The sequence below is a fragment of the Uloborus diversus genome, chromosome 5, assembly GCF_026930045.1.
Source record: "Uloborus diversus isolate 005 chromosome 5, Udiv.v.3.1, whole genome shotgun sequence".
Classification (NCBI taxonomy): Eukaryota; Metazoa; Arthropoda; class Arachnida; order Araneae; family Uloboridae; genus Uloborus; species Uloborus diversus.
In genome coordinates, this window is record NC_072735.1 from 123023191 (window position 1) to 123045741 (window position 22551).

The window sequence follows — 22551 nt, forward strand, 5'->3', positions numbered from 1 at the left end:
TCATTAATTTAACTATAATTATTGAAATAATTACTCGTCGTTAACTTTAAATATATTTGTGACAACTCTTTGATACCAAGTAAAGTGGGTAGATATTTATTGTTTTATTCATTTTTAATATTACTTTGTAAAAAAAAAACCTCATGCAGAATTTTTTCACAAGTTTTTAACGGTCCGAGTGTTATTATAATTATTATTATGTATTTTATTTATTTTTAAGAAAAGGATAAAAATTTCACAGGTCCGCAATGTTTTTCATTTGCTTTTACCGACCCGTGAGTCAAAAGAGGTTGAGAAACACTGAGTTAGAGCACGATCAGATGAATTAAAGCAATGAGCACTTCTTAACTATGTTGAAAACTCTGAAATATGATCAAATGCTGTAATTACAAGTTTTAATCATTTCCAGTACTGAATTCATGCAATGTGAAAAAGTCCAAAACGTAGAATATCATGAATCAAAACAAAACTATTAAAAAAAAAAAAAAGAATTACACAACTGTATCCAAAAACGCACACAATACGGGGGAGGGGGAGGAGGATCTACAGTAAGAGTGCCATTTCTCTCTCCGAAGGTTCATTCTTTTCACCCCGGCTGCCGATTTTTTAAAAGGTGCCTGCTTTTCACCCAAGTTAGAGGTGTCATTTCGACTCCGTATTGGGTGCCGCTGGTGAACAAGCGTTTCACCCCTGAAAGGTGCCGAATGCAACCTGTAGTTTTAACAGTGTAGTAGCTTTGTCAGTATTAGATAAAGGAATTAACTTTGAAGATAGGAAAAGACTACTTCAAAAAAATTCTTGCTCATAAGGAAGACTTGTCTGATGACTGTATAAAAAATTTCAGACAACAGTAGATGATTTGGAATACTTTCAAAGAAGGATCCTTTTTATAGAACCAATTACAACTCAATAAAACTGTTTGATAAGTTACAAATACCAAAAGATTTTTTCCTATTTGGTCCTATTTGGTTCATAGCAAAATGAAGGAAGTTATTCAAAGGAAAGAGATATCGTTAAGATGCTGAAGGTTGTGAATGATACAATTGAAAGAGGAGCACAAATTAATCGAAGAATTTCACAACCAATTTACCGAATATGAGTCACAAAAGCAATTTATTTTAGACAGTCCATGACTATCGAAAAAAAAAACATACTATCGAGATATGGGAAAAGCGTACGATTAAGGTAAAGTTTTTAAAGCATTATTTCATTCTTATTCAACGTAAAATCATTAGATAATATAAAGTAATTAAAAAAGATTAATTTTAGTGCTACTTCCCTATAAAAATATTTTGCAACACTAGGAGAAACGATGTACTGGGTCTGAAGTAAAAACTCGAAGATTTGTGGGAAAATTATCAAAAGTGTTCAAGTTCAACGTCCTACGGGCACCGTGTTCAAATTTTGCACACGTTAGTTTTTATCATAGTGTCACAAAACTAGGGGGCGTCACTTGTTGAATTCCGAATTTTTTTTCGGAATTATTTAAAATTAATTAATTTTGTCTTTTAAAATTTAATTTATTTGTATGATTCACGAGCAGGACATCCAAAGACAACCTCCTATAACTTGGTTATGAATTAGTTAATATTTTCGCTCTATTAATATATAAATGTAAAAATGAATTGCAGGCTTTGAGAGCAAAGGGTCCACTGTTTGTTAAGAAACAATAGTTACAACAATTTAAAAAAAAATACGTATTGGGCGATTCTATAAAAAATTAGTCCCTTTCTCCCGCACGTAACGATTCATATATTTCATTAAAATGTAATTATTTAAAAAAGTAATGATGAAATCTTTTGCTTAAGGAATGACACATACGTTTGTAGTTTGTTAAGCAATAACAGTTTTATCATTACCCTTTTAAATTACACTGTTAAAACTGCAGGTTGCATTCGGCACCTTTCAGGGGTGAAACGCTTGTTCACCAGCGGCACCCAATACGGAGTCGAAATGACACCTCTAACTTGGTTGAAAAGCAGGCACCTTTTAAAGAATCGGCAGCCGGGGTGAAAAGAATGAACCTTCGGAGAGAGAAATGGCACTCTTACAGTAGATCCTCCTCCCCCCTCCCCCGTATTGTGTGCGTTTTTGGATACAGTTGTGTAATTCTTTTTTTTTAATAGTTTTGTTTTGATTCATGATATTCTACGTTTTGGACTTTTTCACATTGCATGAATTCAGTACTGGAAATGATTAAAACTTGTAACTACAGCATTTGATCATATTTCAGAGTTTTCAACATAGTTAAGAAGTGCTCATTGCTTTAATTCATCTGATCGTGCTCTAACTCAGTGTTTCTCAACCTCTTTTGACTCACGGGTCGGTAAAAGCAAATGAAAAACATTGCGGACCTGTGGAATTTTTATCCTTTTCTTAAAAATAATTAAAATACATAATAATAATTATAATAACACTCGGACCGTTAAAAACTTGTGAAAAAATTCTGCATGAGGTTTTTTTTTTTTACAAAGTAATATTAAAAATGAATAAAACAATAAATATCTACCCACTTTACTTGGTATCAAAGAGTTGTCACAAATATATTTAAAGTTAACGACGAGTAATTATTTCAATAATTATCGTTAAATTAATGATCATTTGTGAGAAATAACCGCACCGAAAGTAAAGTGTAGAGGTACTTATGGATTATTTACACGAAGAGCCAAAAATATTCTGGGATATTACAGTTACGGAAAAACAAAATCGTTTCTCGAACGTTCAAAATTTCAATCAAGAGTAACAATAAAATAAAATGCACATATGAAATTTTTCGACAGTTTAAAAACCTAAAGAAATTCCTAACGCTATCGAAATATTAACCGCTAACAGGAAATGATTTAAACACTTGAATGAAGAAAAAAAAATGACGGAGAGAGATTTCTTTTTTATTTTTTGTGCTTGCTGTTTTGTAGTAATCTACGAAGCACAAGAATCATTTTTATTTAGGTTCTCACTTCTTGATTATTGATAATCTTATTGCGGTTATTATTTTGGTGATTAAATTATGCTTATTAAGTAATCAAGAAAATAATGATAGATATATTTAGTAGCGTTTTGAATGATGGAAATTTCACGACAGTAACGGTAAACTGAAACTAAACAACTAACCATACTACGGTACCGTAACGGACTAACGGTAACTGAAAAGCAGTGAACGTACTTTTAACTATGTTTGAAAGCCCTAAAAGCTACAAAGTGATCAAAAGCTGTACTTACTTGATATTTTAAAGAATTATCCTAGAAAAGTTGAGATTTAATCCAATAGTGTACTTCATTCAATATGAAAGACATAGATGGCCACGCATAGATGCAACCTATCATTCGTCCGCCATATTGAAGTGGTTGAATGTATGCCGGCAGCGCATGCGCCAGCGTGTCATTTAGCGATTGCTTGCTGTTTTGGTACCCCTGTCTGCGATTGTCTGCTGTTTTCACACCCCTGCTCTGTTTCCTGGCCAACATGGCACCCTTGGGCACCCTGCTTTCACCTTAGGGGGAATAGATTCACTAGTCTGGAACCCATGGTTATAACAGTGTAGTTTATCCCTTAAATACCATAAAAGATTTATAAATTTTCAAATCACTGCATCATCTGCATGATTGTAATCATTTTGTACGCTGCTAGTTTTTTAGACACATTATATTTTTTAAAGGAGCCTCGATTGGGTTAGTTGTGAAAAACCATATCTTCATACATCATTTAACTGTAAAACAGAATTTAAGGGCTTTTTCTTCATGTAAGACCAATTTAAATTGTTTCCTAAACATACAAATTTTCAAACAAAAATTCTTTTTTTCCACCTATCTGGCTCAGGGGTAAGCTCCAGGTTGCCGAAAAATGTTTTCTCTAGGAGGGACTTCACCAAGAAATTTTATTACAAGTTATATGAAAATTCTCTGTAATCTTAAATGGAAAGATCTTTCTTAATTTCCCCTCATACAAACAATAATATGACGTAAACTTCGACTTTTAAAATTTAACTGGCATGAGTACGTGATTGAAACGTTATAAGTTCTAAATGATGGAGGTCTTTACACAAAATTTTTGAACGCTTAAATAGTTTTATTGGGTCTAGAAGTAAGAGATGCAAGAATTTCTTTTAAGTGCATGATGACGGCAATCCAAATGTAATATATCGCCGTTCAGTTTCTGCTCTAAAAAATTGCATGCACAATTTACAGGGCCGGTATTGCAAGCAGTTGTATCAAACAGTTAGCAATATCATATACAACTGAAGAAATTTCAAGTCCAGTACCTGAAGTTATCTGAGGACTTCCGAGTAGGGTTTGTTCACGGTGACTGACGTTACAATTTGACTCTATTTTTAACTTATAAATGAGCACTGTCTTGAAATTAAATTTTGTTTCTTCTTAAATTGATCTAAAATATCATGGTTTGGTACATCACTGCCCCCACATTTGTTTTCAGACTTGAGGAAAAAATTTAGTATGAAATTAAGGGGGATAAGAAAACGTGACTGATTGAGACATTGAGAAAAGTGACTTATATATAATTTGAAATTATCTTCAAACTAATAACGTAAAATCTAAACAGATTTCTTCCCCTTAAAATAAAAATTTTAGACTTGATGAAAATACTTTGTTTTATTGAAATAACTTAAAAACTGAAAGTATAAAAATTATTTAACACCCGTGACTGATGATACAAAGATTTTGTGACTGATGTTACATTTACAATAAATTGCTGTAATTATGAATTATTTCTCCTTAAAAATAAAATTAGCATTTAAAATTGTAAAATTGCATTTGAAATACTAGAAAAGTTCATTTATAAAGTTTTAAAAGTTATATTTTTGATGCATTTCATAAAATAAAAATCATCTTGCCTTTACTACACCTAGTGCGGTAAATATTTTATTATTTTCTCATGTGAATAATAAATTTCATCCATATCGACAGGCTATTTCCAATGTTTTACTGCTTAAATCTTGACAGTTACTAAATACTCCTAGTTTTCAATTTCAATGCATCTAACTTCTCGTGATACACTCATATTCTTAAAGAACTCGTTATCCAGTTGCAGTCAACAATTTTTGAACATGTTCTGCTGGAAATGATTCCCCCCTTTACTGTAAAAAAAGGGTTTTTGCTTAACACCTGCTGCAGTTTCTGAATTAAAAAAAAAAGTGTTACTCAAATATAACTCCTTATAACATGACTGTGAGGGTCGGATGGTGATAGCTATGAAATGTGCATGAAACTGTGATATTTAGAAATATTTCTGTATCGATGAATTAGCACTTTTTTTCAAATGTAATACATGAAGAACCAGTGGTATCTGTTTACCCAATTTAATGCCAGAAAAATTATACAGCAGCAGTTTTCTTTTGTGAAGATAACAAAGAGCGCTTCGAATGACTAACAAATTTACCAAGGTTTCATTATTTTAAAGAGGGGCAATGCAGCTGCTAATTTAAACCTGGAACTTCAATACCTTAAATTTGTTCTATACTTGTTCTACTTCTGCACCTAATTTCTCTTTTTATCTTATTCTAAACTAACCTTGGTAATTATGCTAGGGTTTAAAAAAAATATTTTATTTTTTTGTTAGCATCTGCTCTTTTCAGCTTCTACTTTGTTTTACTTTTTGTAATTTTCATGTTTTCCTTTATTTCTTAACTAGTGGTACCCGTACGGCTTTGCCCGTAATAGAAAATTAAGAGGTCTTTTGGTTCGCCTGTATATTTACTAATAATGTGTGGTGAATTTTCTCGCCAATTGGCTTGTACCCATGTTACGGTTCCACGTTATGATAATTTCGTAATTCACTAGTCCATCTTATATTTTTTGTTCTTAAAATTGGATTGGAAAAAGAACCACATCGAATTTCCAAAAAATCGCTTCGAGGTATACACACCCCCATGGCACAAACTAACTTTGTGCCAAATTTCATGAAAATCGGCCGAACGGTCTAGGCGTTATGCGCGTCACAGAGATCCGGACAGACAGAGGGACATTCAGCTTTATCATTAGTAAAGATAAAGATAAAGATTTATATCGCCTCCGTTTTTGCCTTTCTGCAGCAGTCAATGCCATTTGTGCAATTTGCTTGAGGTTTATTAACGAAAAGAGAATTGTGACTGATGTTACATCTTTTAAATAAGTTTTAAATAATTAAATTTAACGATTTCTGAACATTTAAGGGTTAATATTAAAGATAGCGTCATAATTTCATCATCATAATCATCTTTTTATAAACTTGTTTGGGTTTGTTTTTCTTTAAGAAATGCAAACTTTTATAAAATTTTGTGACTGATGTTACATTAGTATGCGGTCTAGTTTAAAAACAACTGCTACAAGACAATTATAATAGTTTAAAGTTTCTTTGTTGGTCTAATCTCTTCCTAGATAAACCATATTTCAATAAAAAAAAATAAGATTGTAGACATAGCAATTAATATCCTAAGTAAAAAAAAAAGATTAACCTTTTTAGAATCGCTAATGCACCGACACATGGGCACTAAATAGTGTTGTAAAAATTTGCCTATTATATAAAACTTACAAAAAATGTATTTATTACATTTTTTGCATGATTTTACGAAGATACAGTCATTTTTACCTCATATGAATGAACAAAATTACTGATACAATAAAGGTTTTTTTTTTTTTTTTACTAGGATGTCGCTATAATCATGGACACGTCCAGTAGCTGTTCAACGTTGTCACCTGAAGCTATCACGGTAAGCCTATCTCGGCGTTCTTTTTTCAGTTACATCTAGAAGTAGCTTTGTATCCTAGTGATTAACTACAAAATCTAAATTTAAATTCATGAAATTTAATTTTACTTCTCGAAGATTACGATTGATCACAAGGTCATTTGGATTTAAAATTGCTGCATCTACATAGGCTGTTATTAAACGCACAGCGCCTTTATCCCTAATATTGCATTTGTCTAACAATGATGAAAGATGATCAGATATCAATAGTTGTGAAGCTTTTTTGCGTTGTGATTGACCAGATGTAGAAAAAAGGTTCAACAGGTTAAGATAGATACTATTTCAGTTTCTAAATCTTGTGAATCGCAAGAAGAATTTGATGATAATAAAGGACTATGTACTGAAATAGAAGAAAAGTAATTTAAAGTAGGTTTTTGCATTATTCCGATCTGGATTTTTTTTAAATTTATATTTTAAATATTAAAAACTGCAGAATCATTGAAGTACATTTATAGCTAAAGATCAGGGAATTAAAATATAATTGTCATTTCTTATATTTATAGCCTTGAAACCTAGAGACCCTATTTGCCACACCTGTTACTTATACAGGAAATTTTGTAAATCAACTCTCCGAAAGCCTGGAGGAAGCAATTTGTTATTGTCAAATATCATTCATTAATGACCTAGGCCATCCATTAATGACCTTTAGAATCTCTTGTGTCCATCTTGGTGGAAAGAAATGTTCCCTTGCCGCTTGGTTTGGAACGAGCGCTGACCCAAGGCTATTCGTGCACAGGTTCCTTCTGTAACATGTAAAATTTTTCAGAATGAAAGTGAGAAAATGGTCGGTCTGGAATTAGCAACATATACTGAGGTTCAAAATTATTTTAAATGTAAAAAGTAGGAATATTTTTACATAATAACAAAAAAATTGAACCGCCGAAAAAACTGAAAAGCAAAAAATAATAAACCATTTTAATTAAACCTTAATAACTAAGTTCTTAAACTGATGTAAGTATACTTATGTATATATTTTTGTAATAATTCAGAGTTTTTAATTAACCTTAATAACTCAGTTCTTAAATTAATGTAAGTATACCTAAGTAGTTTCGAGTCGGTGCCAAACAAGCAAATTAATTATTTTTGTAAAGCGTGAGGCGCAGCGGTGGCGTATAGCGACACGCCCCTTCGCCGGAAAATGCCGAGCGTTCACGAAGTTAAACCCGAACGTCGTCGAGTGGTCTCGAAGAAGCACGTGTCGAGTATTTGGCTGCTACTGAGCTTTTGCCTCATATACAACAGTCAAAATGTTTATATCATTGTTCATCATACTGAAGAAGGATTTCTCATCTTGTTAAAAGCTCAAATAAATGGTTTTGTGGGTCATAGTATTATTCAGCGTAAGTATGGCATAACAACTGTAGCCGTTAATTGCATACATGATCCTCAAGATTTTTCTCACTGGTTGTTTGCCTCTCTCGTGCGAGGTCCCAAAGGTTTCAAAGCTCCAACGAGAGGTACTTTTCGTTGTATACGATCTACTAGTATTCATGATTTAATGATGGCGTGTGGAGGGAGCATTTTTTTGAAACATTTATGTTTATCGCCGGACATTTCACATTACATTGCTAATTTTATTTAGTTATTTCTTTAAATTTAGGTAATTTAGGGATCTTTATTTATTGTTTGGCACCGACTCAAAACTACTTAGGTATACTTACATTAATTTAAGAACTGAGTTATTAAGGTTAATTAAAAACTCTGAATTATTACAAAAATATATACTTAGGTATACTTACATCAGTTTAAGAACTTAGTTATTAAGGTTTAATTAAAATGGTTTATTATTTTTTGCTTTTCAGTTTTTTCGGCGGTTCAATTTTTTTGTTAAAAAGTTTTTATTTTATAATTTTTTGTGGCTATAAGCTACTATTGTGGCTATAATCTGTATGCTTATATTTTTGATTACTTTTAAAATAGCTACCTACCTTACTTTAGCTATGAACATATATATATATATATATATATATATATATATATATATACATATATAATCGTATTTTAACAATTATCTGTTGTGTTACATAAATAATTTTAAAAAAGCAGGCTTTATATACTAACATGGGTAGGCCTACAAAAAATGCTGCTCGGATGAGGAAAAGATGTTTAGAAGAATCTATTAATGAGAAAGAAAAAAGGTTGGAAACAAACAGAAAGAGAATTACATTAACACGTTCACAGGAGAGTTTAGGTCAGCGCGAGGAAAGACTGTCGAGAATGAGAAGCTACAATAACGATAGTTTATTGCAAGAAGGTGATAAGCAGCGCGCTCGTCGTTTAGATATAAGAGAGCGACTTTCAAATGAGAGTGAAGAGCAACACGCTCATCGTTTAGATCTGATAAGAGAGCGACTTTCAAATGAGAGTGAAGAGCAACGCGCTCATCGTTTAGATCTGATAAGAGAGCGACTTTCAAATGAAATTGAGGACGTCGTGTCTATACAATCCGTTCCATAGATGAGTCTCGTGAAATTGCTACCTATGGAAAGAAACCTCCAGATAATGTTGTCCCGAAAGATGTGAACAATTGTGGTGGACTTTTATCAGAGGTAAAACTTGCTGCCGAATCTCGTGTGATGTTGAGACGTAACATATCAGTATCTGACCGCCTCGTCAATGGTGCAATGGGTATTTTAAAAAAAAATAAAATGGCCATCAATACGTAGGGATCAACTAGAGGAAGGAGAATTACCGGACTGCATATTAGTTAAGTTTGACGATGAAAGCATAGGAAGCAGACTAAAAGATAGCGATGGTTGTGTCGCCATACCTCCAGTGGTTGCAACTTTTCAAGGAAAGAAAGGTTATGGTGACATTGAGCACAGGATGTTGCCAATAATTCTATGCTGGGCCGTCACGGTACACAAATTGCAAGGTACGACCCTTGATAAAGCTGTAATAGACCTCGGAAAGAAAGTGTTTGCTAAAGGACAGGCATATGTGGCACTGAGTAGAGTAAAAACACTTGAGGGTATTGCTTTATCTGATCTAGAGCCAAATAAGTTACTACACAAACCTCACGATGAACGAGCTTTAGCAGAAATGCAGAGACTGAGAGCTCTAAATCAAGAGACTGACAAATCTAAAGCTCATTCATCGTGAGTTGTTTTTTTTTTTTTTTTTTTTTTTTTTGTAATACACAACTCAGTAATAAAAAATCTGTGAGCGAACAATAAATCACTCCTAATATCTCACCTTTAGATAAGGAATTTTTCCAAATTTACATGGGACCAAATTCTAGGTATACTCTTTCCAATAAAAAAACAACTATCGAAATCAGACTATTCTGTAAAAGTTATGCGTCGTCTTACACGAAAAAAAGTAAAAAACCTTTGAGTGAACAATAACTCACCTCCGTTTTCCATCCTTTAGGATAGGAAATTTTTTTCCAAATTTATATGGGAACAACTTCTGGGAAAATTCTTTCCAATGAAAAAAGAACTATCAAAATCGGACGAACCTGTGAAAAGTAATGCCTGGTCACACATGAAAAAAAAGAACTTTTATATACGGGTCGACTTGAGAGCCTCCTCCGTTTTTTCGTCGGTTAAAAAACTAATCCTAATTACAAATACCAGAGATTGAGAGGTCTACACTGCCGTGGGCAGGTCAAAGGCAGTAACTGCATTTTTTTTTTTTTTCATTTTTTTTTTTTTTTTTTTTTTTTTTTTTTTTTTTTTTTTTTGCATTTTGTCATCTATTGTACGTTAGCTTTGTTGTACAAACTAACTTATTTGGTTTCCGCTGAAAAAAATATATAAATCCAACATTTTCTTATTGTTAATACTACTGAATCCAACACACATTTCTTCAAATATCTCGAAAACTCATTTCTGCAGATACTGCCGCTTACCTGCCCACAGCAGTACAAACGAGAGACATACAGGTCTGAAGCTCATTCATTGTGAGCTTTTTTTTTTTGTAATACCCAACTAAGAATCAAATATCTTGGAGTGAACAACTAATCACCCCCCTCTTCCCCCCCCCTTAGGGTAGGAATTTTTCCCTCAAACTTATAGGGGAATTACTTCAGGCTATACCTTTTCTAATAAAAACAGTATATCCAAAATCGGACTATTCTGTAAAAAGTTATGTGTGGTCATACATTAAAAAAAAATATATATACGTGTCGACTTGAGAACCTCCTCCGTTTTTTCGTCGGTTAAAAATAGTATGTCACCATCACTAAACTTCGCCCTATTTTTTCATACAAATCCTGAATATAAATGTTTGACGACTGGCACTGAAAACTAACCCTAATCACAAGTACCAGAGATTGAGAGGTCTACACTGCCGTGTGCAGGTAAAGGGCTATAACTGCAATTTTATCTTTTTTTTTTTTTTTTTTTGCATTTTGTCATCATTGTTTGTACGTTAGCTTTGTTGTACAAACTAACTTATTTGGTTTCCGCTAAAAGAAATATAATTCCAACATTTCCCAGTTGATAGTACTGAATCCAGCGCACAATTCTTCAAATATCTCGAAAACTCATTTCTGCAGATACTGTCGTTTACCTGCTCAAGACAGTACACACGAGAGACATACAAGTCTGCATCTCATTCATCGTGAGTTTTTTTTTTTTTTTTTTGTTATACCCAATTCAGCATCAAAAAATCTTAGAGTGAACTACTAATCGCCCCCCTTTCCCCACCCTTAGGGTAGGATTTTTTCCCTCAAATTTATATAGGAACAACTTCAGGCTATACCCTTTCCAATAAAAAAAAGAATATTCTAAATCGGACTATTCTGTAAAAAGTTATGTGTGGTCATATATAAAAAAATTTGTGAATGAACAACAAATCTCCCCCTTAGGTTAGGATTTTTTTCTTCAAATTTATATGAGACCAACTTCAGGGTATAACCTTTCCAATAAAAAAAGAATTATCAAAATCGGACTATTTTGTGAAAAGTTATGTGTGGTCATACATTAAAAATCTGTGAGTGAACAACAAATCAACCCCCTTTTCCCACCCTTAGGGTAGGATTTTTTTTTTTTCAAAATTTTTATGGGACCACCTTCGGGGTATACCCTTTCCAATAAAAAAAGAATTATCAAAATCAGACTGTTCTGTAAAAAGTTATGCGTGGTCATACATTTAAAAAAAAAAAAATATACGTGTCGAATTGAGAACCTCCTCCGTTTTTTCGTCGGTTAAAAATGAGAAAATCCTCTTTTTTTTTTTTTTTTTTCGAAACTCAAAAAAAAGGAGGTGAAGCCCTAGGGACACGGGTAATGGGTTAGTCATGGATTGACTTAAAATTTTGCAATTATCATTTATTTGTATAATGGAACAAATTGAGGGGGCGTCGCGTAAAATATCGACATCTTCAAAAATAAGGACCACCCTATATATATATATATATATATATATATATATATATATATATATATATATATATATATATATATATATTAGGGTGGTTTTTACTCAATGCACGTACGATAACAATTTCACGATTTCTGCAGTGCTCACCCGCTATCAGTATTCCGAGGAAGGAAATTCCTACCCCGTCAAACCGGAGATATGTTCGTCAAATTTCTTTCCCAAGACTTTACGGAGTTGCATTTCTCCTAGTTATTCCAGGACAAGTCGAAGCTCGCGGAAAAAGTTTTTGTTCCGAAAAGCGTTCGAGTTCTTCAAACATGATATGATAGGTGGGGGGAGGGATGCCACTTGGAAATGCGATAGTATTGAAAAGGATGCCACTGAAGTTGACAGTATTTTATCTCAATTTAACAAACAGTGTCAGAGCAAAACTTTAAAGCTGGAATTTTGACTAAACTTAAAATTTTTAAAAACAACGTTGAAAGAAATGTATCACAATACAGTTCATTGAAATAAATACGTGGTGCACGACTGAATTGATCTTACAAGAAGCAGGAATCTCTTTCAATCAGAAAAAGTAACAATTCATGTATGAGATAAATAAATACCTTTCTGCTGAACAGTTCCCTGTAACGCCGAAACATGTGTCGGCTGTAATTGGCAAATTTGTGCTTTTTTTAACGTTGTTTTTCTTACTTTACAATTCATGTATATTTTACATGTTTTTCAATTGTGCAATTGGGTTCCTTCCACTAGTTTATTTTCCTTCTTCTTTCTTCTTACTGGACAAGAACTTAATTCATTTTTGCTAATATTCTAGTCTCGTTCGTAAACAAAATACATTAAAAATCTCATTTCTGCGAATACCAATACAACGAAATATCTGTTTCAATAGCCATTTTGTTTGAATTCTATTACAATGAGAATCCCGTCACAACGAACAAAAGTTGCAATCCCTGGACAGTATTTCTTACTATCTCTACATTCTAATGGGATTTAAACGAATATTCCCTTTTAACCATTTTCAAAGGTAACTAAATCCAGAAAATCTCAAAAACGTAATATATATAGTATACATTACAAGAGTACCAGTATAGTATACCGCTGAGATCTTAATTTTCAAAAACAAATCGTGGGTGTTTAGAGGGAGGGGCTGGCCCTAACTAGCCATTTGAACTAAAATATGGTTAAATTGTTGACCTGCCTCGTCTCCAAAAATGTACAATATGGCCCGTGAGTAGAAAAAGTTGGAGATCCTTGATCTAAGATATATTCTAAAAAGAAAGAAGTTTGGTTTTCCTTTTTACCTTTAAAATATTTTTCAACAGACCAAAATATGGTAACGTCTCCATTTATGACGATTTCCCCAACTATAAAATTGTTTTGCAGTTGGTGCATTAAATACGTTTCTTTTCTTTTTTTTAATTTATTTATTACACTTTTTAGAGAGTATTTCATATTTTATGCTTTATCCCAGTTTTCATCATTAAGTTTAAAGGAATATTAATGAATATTTCTTTACTTTTGCTGTTGGTTTTATACAAATTGCCTCCGTTGTGTGACACACTATGCAAAAACATTAAACTTTAATAGCTTCTTCAAGAAAATGTACCTTTTACTAGAAATAACATTCTTGTACAAATAAAAAATTGATTCAATAAAATTACATCGAATACTTTCAACTAATCAAAGGAAACGTTCAAGAAATTCTTTTTCATCGCACACTAAATACCATTACATTAAATATAAATCGAAAGTCATACATTGATCCCTAATAACGAATAAAAAAATCCTCCGCACAGTTTTCAATTTATGAAGTGTTTGGGTTTATGTGTTTAGAAATAATTTTAGCAAATATGCTGTTTAAAAACATTTATAAATAACGCAATTATATTTTAAACTTATCTTTCTCTCTCATTTCTGTTTTTAAAAGATAAACAAGTTTTTAGTGTTTGCATAAAATATATCATGCGGTATTAAATATTCAATAGCTTTAAAGAAATAAATCAAAGAGAATCGTTAAACATTTCAGATGAGTATTTGCTAATTATAAACTGTCTCTCTAATGCAAAAATTCCGAACAGAATAAACATTCTAAAAAAATATTCAAAATTCAATGAAGGGGGAAATATTATATTTGAAGTTTGGAAAATGTTTAACCAGTTGATAATATTTGCTTTTCAATTTTAACTTTATCGGTGAAGCATTTCACAGTAATTGATATTAGTTATTCTCTTTGTGTTGGGTAAAAATGTATTTTACTAGTGTTTCAAGATTTTTATTTTGATTGAAGTCAAATAACAAACTTTTCGTCTAGTAAAAATAAAACTTTTTACGTCTGTTTATTTTGATAAATTGCAATATATTTTCAGACTTTTTGTTCCTTTCAGAAATTGAAATCGTGGTATAATTGAAATTCAGTTTCATATTGCAAATAAAAGTCTTAAGCAAAACTAATAAAAAAAATCAGTTATCAGTACAGTGATGTACAGCTTCCATCTGATTTAAAAAAAAAAAAAACAGGTAATTCACTACTGCTTGAAATTCAACAATTTGGAAGCAAAGTATAACATTCTTGCTTCAAAAGTGCATGCAGCAGGTTTGATCTCGGGACCTGTGAATTGGCAGGCAGTTTTGCTGCCCACCATACGAGTTAGGAGACTGTAAGTAATGTGGTGTATCAATTGGCGCTGCAATCTTTTTTTTTTTTTTCGGTACAATTTGATGTAATTTTTTCTTGGCTGTAAGCACTCTATTTTACTGAAGTATTTACCATAAACGTTTCTGAATTTTTAACAGTGTGCATTTTCCCCTACCTGTTAAAAAATTACATAAATGTGTTTGTATCGAAAATAATTTTTAATTTCCCGAAGTTTGTGTACTTTATACGTCAAGTAATTTTACAATTTTTGTACTTTTTTTCCCATTATTTTACCGCCTTAAAACTCTCGCTTGATATATCCTATTAAACTTCCGTGGCCAGGTAGATGTCTATTTATGTGGACGCAAAATATAGTTTCATGGAAAATGTTCGATGTCGCTTTTAGTCACTCATATGCACAAAAATAGTTATGCTGATTTATAGGTAACTTCAAAATAGACGATCGTTTTTTTCCTTCTACAGTCAGGTCGAGTTTAACGCTGGTATACATAATTTAACTACCATTTCAGCTCTGCATGAAAAAAAATTTTAAATGCTCCACAACTGCAAAACTTTTCGTCACATTTCAGCATACCATCAATTGAGAAACTAGCAGTCAAAATGATATTTGTCATCAAGCTTTATTATCCGGCTCCCTCTTTTCAACTTTTAGGCTACATTTCTCACTTTCTCGCGCAAGATATCAGAAGAGATTGAATTGCGGAACCGTTTGATGAATGAACTATGCCCAGCAACAATGAACCATCCTTAACGATATTCATGGATTTCAATAACAAAAGCTGCAGGGGGAAAACTTGGTTTGTTGTAGTTCGTATATTTATCTTATTTTTTGAAGTTTTACGACAATTCACCATAAATCAAGCCAAGCAATGATCCGAAGAAAAGGAAAAGCGCAGTTTTATGAATGAGTGTTTCGCCGCTCATGGCCGATAAATCACAGCGGAGAACGATTGATTAAGTGCTAGAAGGATAGAAATCGAGATGAAGAAAAGCATTCAATTCTTAAAAGATAAGTTCGACAGCTCAAGCGAATGCGTTATCAAATGTATTTGGGTGAAACCATCGTATTCATTATTTTTTCCCGTTTATAAACATTTTTTATACATAGATAAATACTGTTGCTAAAATTTTTAATTTATGATGACTTGTGTTGTCCCTGTATTTTTTTTTTTTTTTAAATTTTCTTTGCACGTTAATGAGGGATTTACTCTCACGAAGGCTCAGAACGCGCAAAGCTTTTCCTTTCATAGACGCCGTGTTAAGTTTTTGATGATAGCACCACCTGCAGCGTATTGGATAATACTTTTCAAAGGGGAGGGGATTTTATGAGGTAAGGAACAAAATTTTAAAAAAAATTACAAATAAAAAATAGTACACTGCTTGACAATTGCTAAGGAACAATTACCTTTTTTTGGAATAGTTAAGAATACACAATGATTAAAGAAACAGAACTATACATAGTTAGTAGGGAGGCTTTTATTATACGTACGAAATAAAACAGATAACACTGCATCGTTGAAGTAAAACTAAAAAATAAAATCCTACTTTAATGGTTTTTAAACAAACCACAAAAAATCGATTTAGGTCAGAATAATGGAGACATGAGCCTTTAGTATGATGTGTGATTACCACGGACACTAATGCACATTTTGCATCTGTTTGCCATACTCCACACTAAACTATCGAGGAGTGATTGGGGAATATTTTCCCATTCCTATCTCAAGGCGGATTTGAGTTCTTGTGCTGTTCTGGGATGGACTGTTCTTTGCGCAACACGTCTGCCAAGAGCATCCCAGGCATGTTCAATTGGATTTAAATCGGAAGAGTAAGCAGGCGACATGATACGGAGAATGTTTTCACTTTGCAGTGTGTCTGATACTTCAACGCTCCTGTTTGGCAGTGCTTTGTCCTCCATAAAGAGAAAGCCTGGATCTACAACCCCTCTTAAGAGACAAACATGATCCAGTAAAACTTTTCTGCAATACTTTTGCGATGTAACGCTTCCTTGTTCAAAAATGTGAAGCGGGGTTCTGCCATTGTGCTTTATGCCTGCCCAGACCATCACGCCTGGGCCGTACCGATACCGTTCACAAACAAATGTCTGGGCATAACGTGTTCCACGCTCTCTCCACAGTAGTTGGTGCCCAGAACTACTTGTCATACTGAAACGAGATTCGTCGGAGAACATCACTCTAGACCAATTTTGACGATCCCAACCAACATGTTCCTTACACCAGTGCAATCTCTCTCGACGATGGCGTGGTTGAAGTGGTATGCCACGCACGAGCTTCCGTGCATACAAACCAACATTATTTAACTGCAGTAGGATGGTTCTTGCAGAAACATGCTTACCGGTAGCGGTTGCAAGATTTGCAGCTATCTGTCCAGGAGTGAAATTTCTGTTCCTTTTTGCTATTAGGGCTACATAGCAATCCTCTGAAGGTGTGGTGTTCCTACCAAGACCCCTGGCATGCTTTCGCAAAGCATTTCCACTTTCAGCGGCCTTCTGTAACCGCGGGACGACACTTTTTGATACACCCATTTCAGCAGCTACAGTGGTGACTGCAATGACAGTAGCTACAGTGGTGTGGTTGACCTGCTTCCAGTCGTCTAACAGTCCACTCGTCCACGATCGTAGGTACTCAAATGGTATCTTGCTGACATTTTGGTCTTAAATATTTCAAGAACCAAAGAGAATTTCAAAGAAAAAAATTTTTCAACGTCCAGAGCTATTTTTGTGTAACACCAAACAGCGTGAATTTTCGTACAAACTTTGAGCTTGTATGCATTGTCTTTTATACAGATAACGGATCTTGATCTGCCACGCCATATGAACTTGAATTTATTTCAATTCGCCAGCTGTCTGAGGTACAAGTTTGAATAAATCACTTGTTCCTTAGCTATTGTCAAGCAGTGTATATATATATGTAGTACTAGGGGTTTTTCGCTCCCTGCTCTCTATCACTCACCAACCCGGAGGATCCGCAAACAGTTCCATTTCAATCGCTTTGCGATCCGGATTCGCCGCTTTCGTTCATTATATACTAACTACACCATCATTCATCATAGAACATTTCCCGAGAGACTCCCATCTAGTTAGTCGCCGTGTGGTAGGAACAGGGGACCCTTTGGGAGTGAAAGCAACTTCAATATAGAATGCTCATAAGTATAACCAATTTGGAGCGCTAAAGTAGTTTCGAGCTTGCCGACCTCGCCAGAATGAAACTATAACTGCCTAAAATTTGAAAAAATGTGCCAAAATTTCCCAGTGCCTAGATATTCAACTACAAAATATTTTTTTGAAGGAATGCATCAATATGATACAACAAATTTATATAACAGTGCCGCTCCAGTATTATTTTAATCTTCAGCAAACCATAGCTGTTGATCTATTTCAGTCTTTGCTTGAAATTTTAAATGCGCCATAGTGAAATTCAGTCCTCTTTCTTTATGTCACGACGTTTCAACAAATTTCATTGGAAATTGCGACGCCATCATTAGATTTTTATTTTTATTTCATATATATATATATATATATATATATATATATATATATATATATATATATATATATATATATATATATATTAGTCGAGGCGAAACCCCTGCTTTTAGTTTTAGGTTTGAGCTCTAGTTTATTGTTTTTAGCTTAGCAAGTGGTGCTTTTGCCCATTGTTACACTGTAAAAAATCTCGGAAAACTCTCTGAATATACAAAAAAGCTTTCCGTAATACACAGATTCGTACGCCCTCAGCAGTTTTCTGCTCTTATCAAATACATTTCCCGTTTAACAAGAAAGTAAGAGTCGACGCATGCGCAGCTCACGCTTCAATTTTATAGTCCAGCAGAAAATCCAAACTGAAACTCGTGAAAGCACGCAATGACTCATGTGCGAAGTAACATTCATCAAGGCCATTAGTAGAAGTTTTGTTCCTCGCATGAATTCACTGAAGATAATTTTAAAGTCTTATACTTTCTTGCTAATGTATCGTCATGAGATTGAATTTGAAGCTATGGTCACTTATTTTTAAGTACGAAGTGCAACTTCTGGACGTATGCTCGCGGAAGGAATACAAACTGAAATTAAAAACCAAATAACTGCCGAGAGGACGCCATGAAATTCGTTGCGTTGCATAACTTGTGTAGGTAATTTACTTTTTTCTTGGATACTTTTCTTCCTACCAAATGGGTAATTTTTGTAGGCAGAATTTTATTCTGTCATAAAAATCACCTTTTTGGTGACCAAAGCCTGCAAAAGACCACCACCGACGAATAGGTAAGTCGCTTTGCAACTCTATTACTTTAAAGTGATTTAGTTCATATAAATCTCGTTAAAAAAACTATTCCTCAGTATCATTTTTCCGTTGTGAACTATTGCGATTTGAAAATATTTTACATTACGTAGAACACATATTTAAAGTGCAAGTGTGTCTAGTTTTATTCTGTAAAATTTATGAATTGAAGATTATAAAAAAACTTTAAATAAGTGTTATTGTGTACTTTGTTTTTATGTGTCCATCTCAGTTAATATTTGGCTGAACATTTATGTATCAAGCATTATGAATTAAATGTTATAATATGCAAATTGTCAGGTTTGATAGTTCGTCTTTAAGGTTGCATGTTTTCATTCTCTTGTAAACAGTGTAGCTAGATTGTATGAAGTAAAAAACAAAAAAAAAACTATCTCTTGTAATTAGGAACATAGTGCTTCAGTATTATCTAAATGACGATATCTCTTTAAATATTTGCATTAGCGAAACGCTTTAAATTAGTTAAATGTGTATTAATTTCTTTAACAAATAGATTCATATATGTATTTAAAAGTGTCTTCATTTTTTTCGTTTTACGAGCCTCAATTTTACCAAAAGCAAAAAAAAAAAAAAAAAAGACTTAATAAAATAAATAATTTTGTATTTTTACACCATATTAAAGTATTTGACTTATAATTTATATGATACTTTGATTTATAATGTATATGATACTTTGATTTATAATTTATATTATACATGAAATATTATTTATCTCAGCAGAGCTTCATTAGTACGATTTATTTTAGTTGCAATGTACCTGCCCTTAAGGGAAAGAAGCTGCAAATATAACAAACAAGAATTATTTCTCAATAATATATTTTTGTATATATATGAAATACACAAGCAATGAATAGCAATGAGAAAAAGAAAATTAAAACTAGCAATTATTAGTATTAAGTTGAAAGGTTGAATTCGCGGAGCTCATCAGCCGTGGAATATCCGATAAATATGGTCAAAAGACCAAAAGATATTAAACTACTTACTAAATGGAGAGTGTTTAAGCTCTAATATATGCATTACATTGGGCCAAACGCACCATATGCTAAATTATATGCAATAAACAAGAGTTTAAACCTAAAATTAAAAGTAGGGGTTTTTTACCTCGATTAAATTAAGAAACAAGTCCCTATAATTTGTCTTCCTCAGGACAGTACCTACTGCATGCATACTAGTTTAATGTAGGACAGTCAGGAGGAATGAGTCAGTGGCAAAAATGGAACAGCTGCATTTACATGCCAAAATAAAAAGTAATATTATTTCATGTCATTGTTTTAAAAGTGATCATTTTTAAAAAAAACTATATTATTAATATACAATGTACATATGGGGAGAAGACGAGGGGCGTTCACCACGCAGACTGTGCCATTGACATTATCAGGGGTTGCTTTTTTAAAGGGGGGGGGGGCGCTTTATAGCATTTTATGGGTGCACCATCACTCTTATGGTGGGGGGGGGGATTCTCGTATATATGAAATGGAATAATCATGTAATAGAGTTCAATGTTTTAATAAATAAAATATATATTGCATTTTGCGCACACTGTAAAAATAATATCAGTAACCTATTTTGAATAAGTATTTATATTTGTGATGAGCTGGAAAAGGGCAAGAACAGAAGAATCAACCCGAATGAATACTGAAGTTTAAGATTGTTTAACAAACAATCCCCACTTTTCAGAAGATACCCCCCCTCCAATTCCCCGACGATTTTGTGATTAGGAATGAAACTACTAGATTATTTCATAATTTTTAACTGTGCATATGTTATGCTGTTAACCATGCTATTTGTCATTAGAAATTCAAAAAAAAAATCAACGAATGATTCTAAAATTGCTTGTATTATTGCTCTTAGATATGAAAGAATTGAAACTGATATGGTATGTAATACTATAATAAAGAATTATATTTTAGAAAAAATCACGGAAAAAGGATTCCGAAATTCTCGGAAACGTTTTTGAAAATTGTTTGGAGAATTCCAAAATACTCGGAAACGTTTTCGAAACTTTCATGAACCACAGCTGCACAGAATACTCAGAAACATTTCTGGAAATTACGGACAGAGGATTCCGAAATACTCAGAAACGTTTCTGAAAATTACAGAAAGAGGATTCCGAAATACTCAGACACATTTCTGGACATTACAGAAAGAGGATTTCGAAATACTCAGAAACGTTTCTGAAAATTACAGAAAGAGGATTCCGAAATACTCAGACACGTTTCTGGACATTACAGAAAGAGGATTCCGAAATACTCAGAAACGTTTTTGAAACTTTCATGAACCACAGCTGCACGATATACTCAGAAACGTTTCCGGATTTTTTTTACAGTGTACTCTATATTGCATGTACTGGAGCTTAAACATTCTCTTCTAGTTCATAGTTAAAAATTTTGGTCTTTTGACCATAATTAATGAATCCTCCACGGCTGATGAGCTCTGGATTCACTCTTTATCTATTCCTACTTAATAGCTGTTTGCATTTTTCCTTTTTATCATCACTTATTATTTATAATTTGTTTAATATTTGAAATTCTGATTGCTTAATTTTATATTTACTTGGCTTTTTAGTTTTGCTGCGTTGCGCATCTATGGGCTCTTGGTGTGGTCTTTTCAATATTTTTCACTTTTATTATTATTATTATTATCATCATTATTATTATTATATATATATATATATATATATATATATATATATATATATATATATATATATATAACAGAGGTGGCGAGTGGGGCTTATAAGTGCGGGGGCAAATTTTTTTAGAAACTTGAAGACTGGGGAGGTGCTTCTGATGTTTGCTTGCGTAATTGTTTTGGAATTGTAGTTTTAAAAACGCCATTTTAATTGAGTTTTGTCAACGTTTTGATGAATGGAGAAGATTTTCCAGGGTTGTCCTCATAATGTTTCTTTTAATAAAGCCTAATTAATAATAATAATAATAATAACGAAAAAATTTAGACTGTCTTCGGTAATGTAAGGGTAAGGAAGGCTCTTCCGGGGGAAAAAACCTTAAAATGATGTCTTAAAGACGCAAATTATAGCCATTTTTAGCAAACTTAGAGTAAGGGGTTTGGGGTTATTTAAAACATTTTTAAACGTCTTTTAAAACGTTATTTCGAACTTCTCTTTTATTGACTTAAAGAGGAACAAAAGGGTTTGGAAGTTCTTCCAGTATTTTTTTTTTTTTTTTTTTTTTTTTGAAATGAAGAAATCCTAAGAACTCTGGTTTGAACTTCCTTTTAGGGACTTCAAAAAGAGATCTCTGGATTTTTTTTTCCTAAATTGGAGTCATAAAAACAGTTCTACGCTATCTAGAAAGATTCACTTCCAGACTTTTTTTTCTCCAAAGTGGAGTTTTGATAACGCAATTTTAGATGATCTTTGAATTTAAAGGAAGGAAAGAGTGCTCTCGAGGATTTTCTCCCGGAAAATTTTTGAGATTGAAGCTTTAAAACTGAAATTTTGAACAATATTTGGTGACTTTAATGTTCGGGTAATCTCACCCAGAATGTT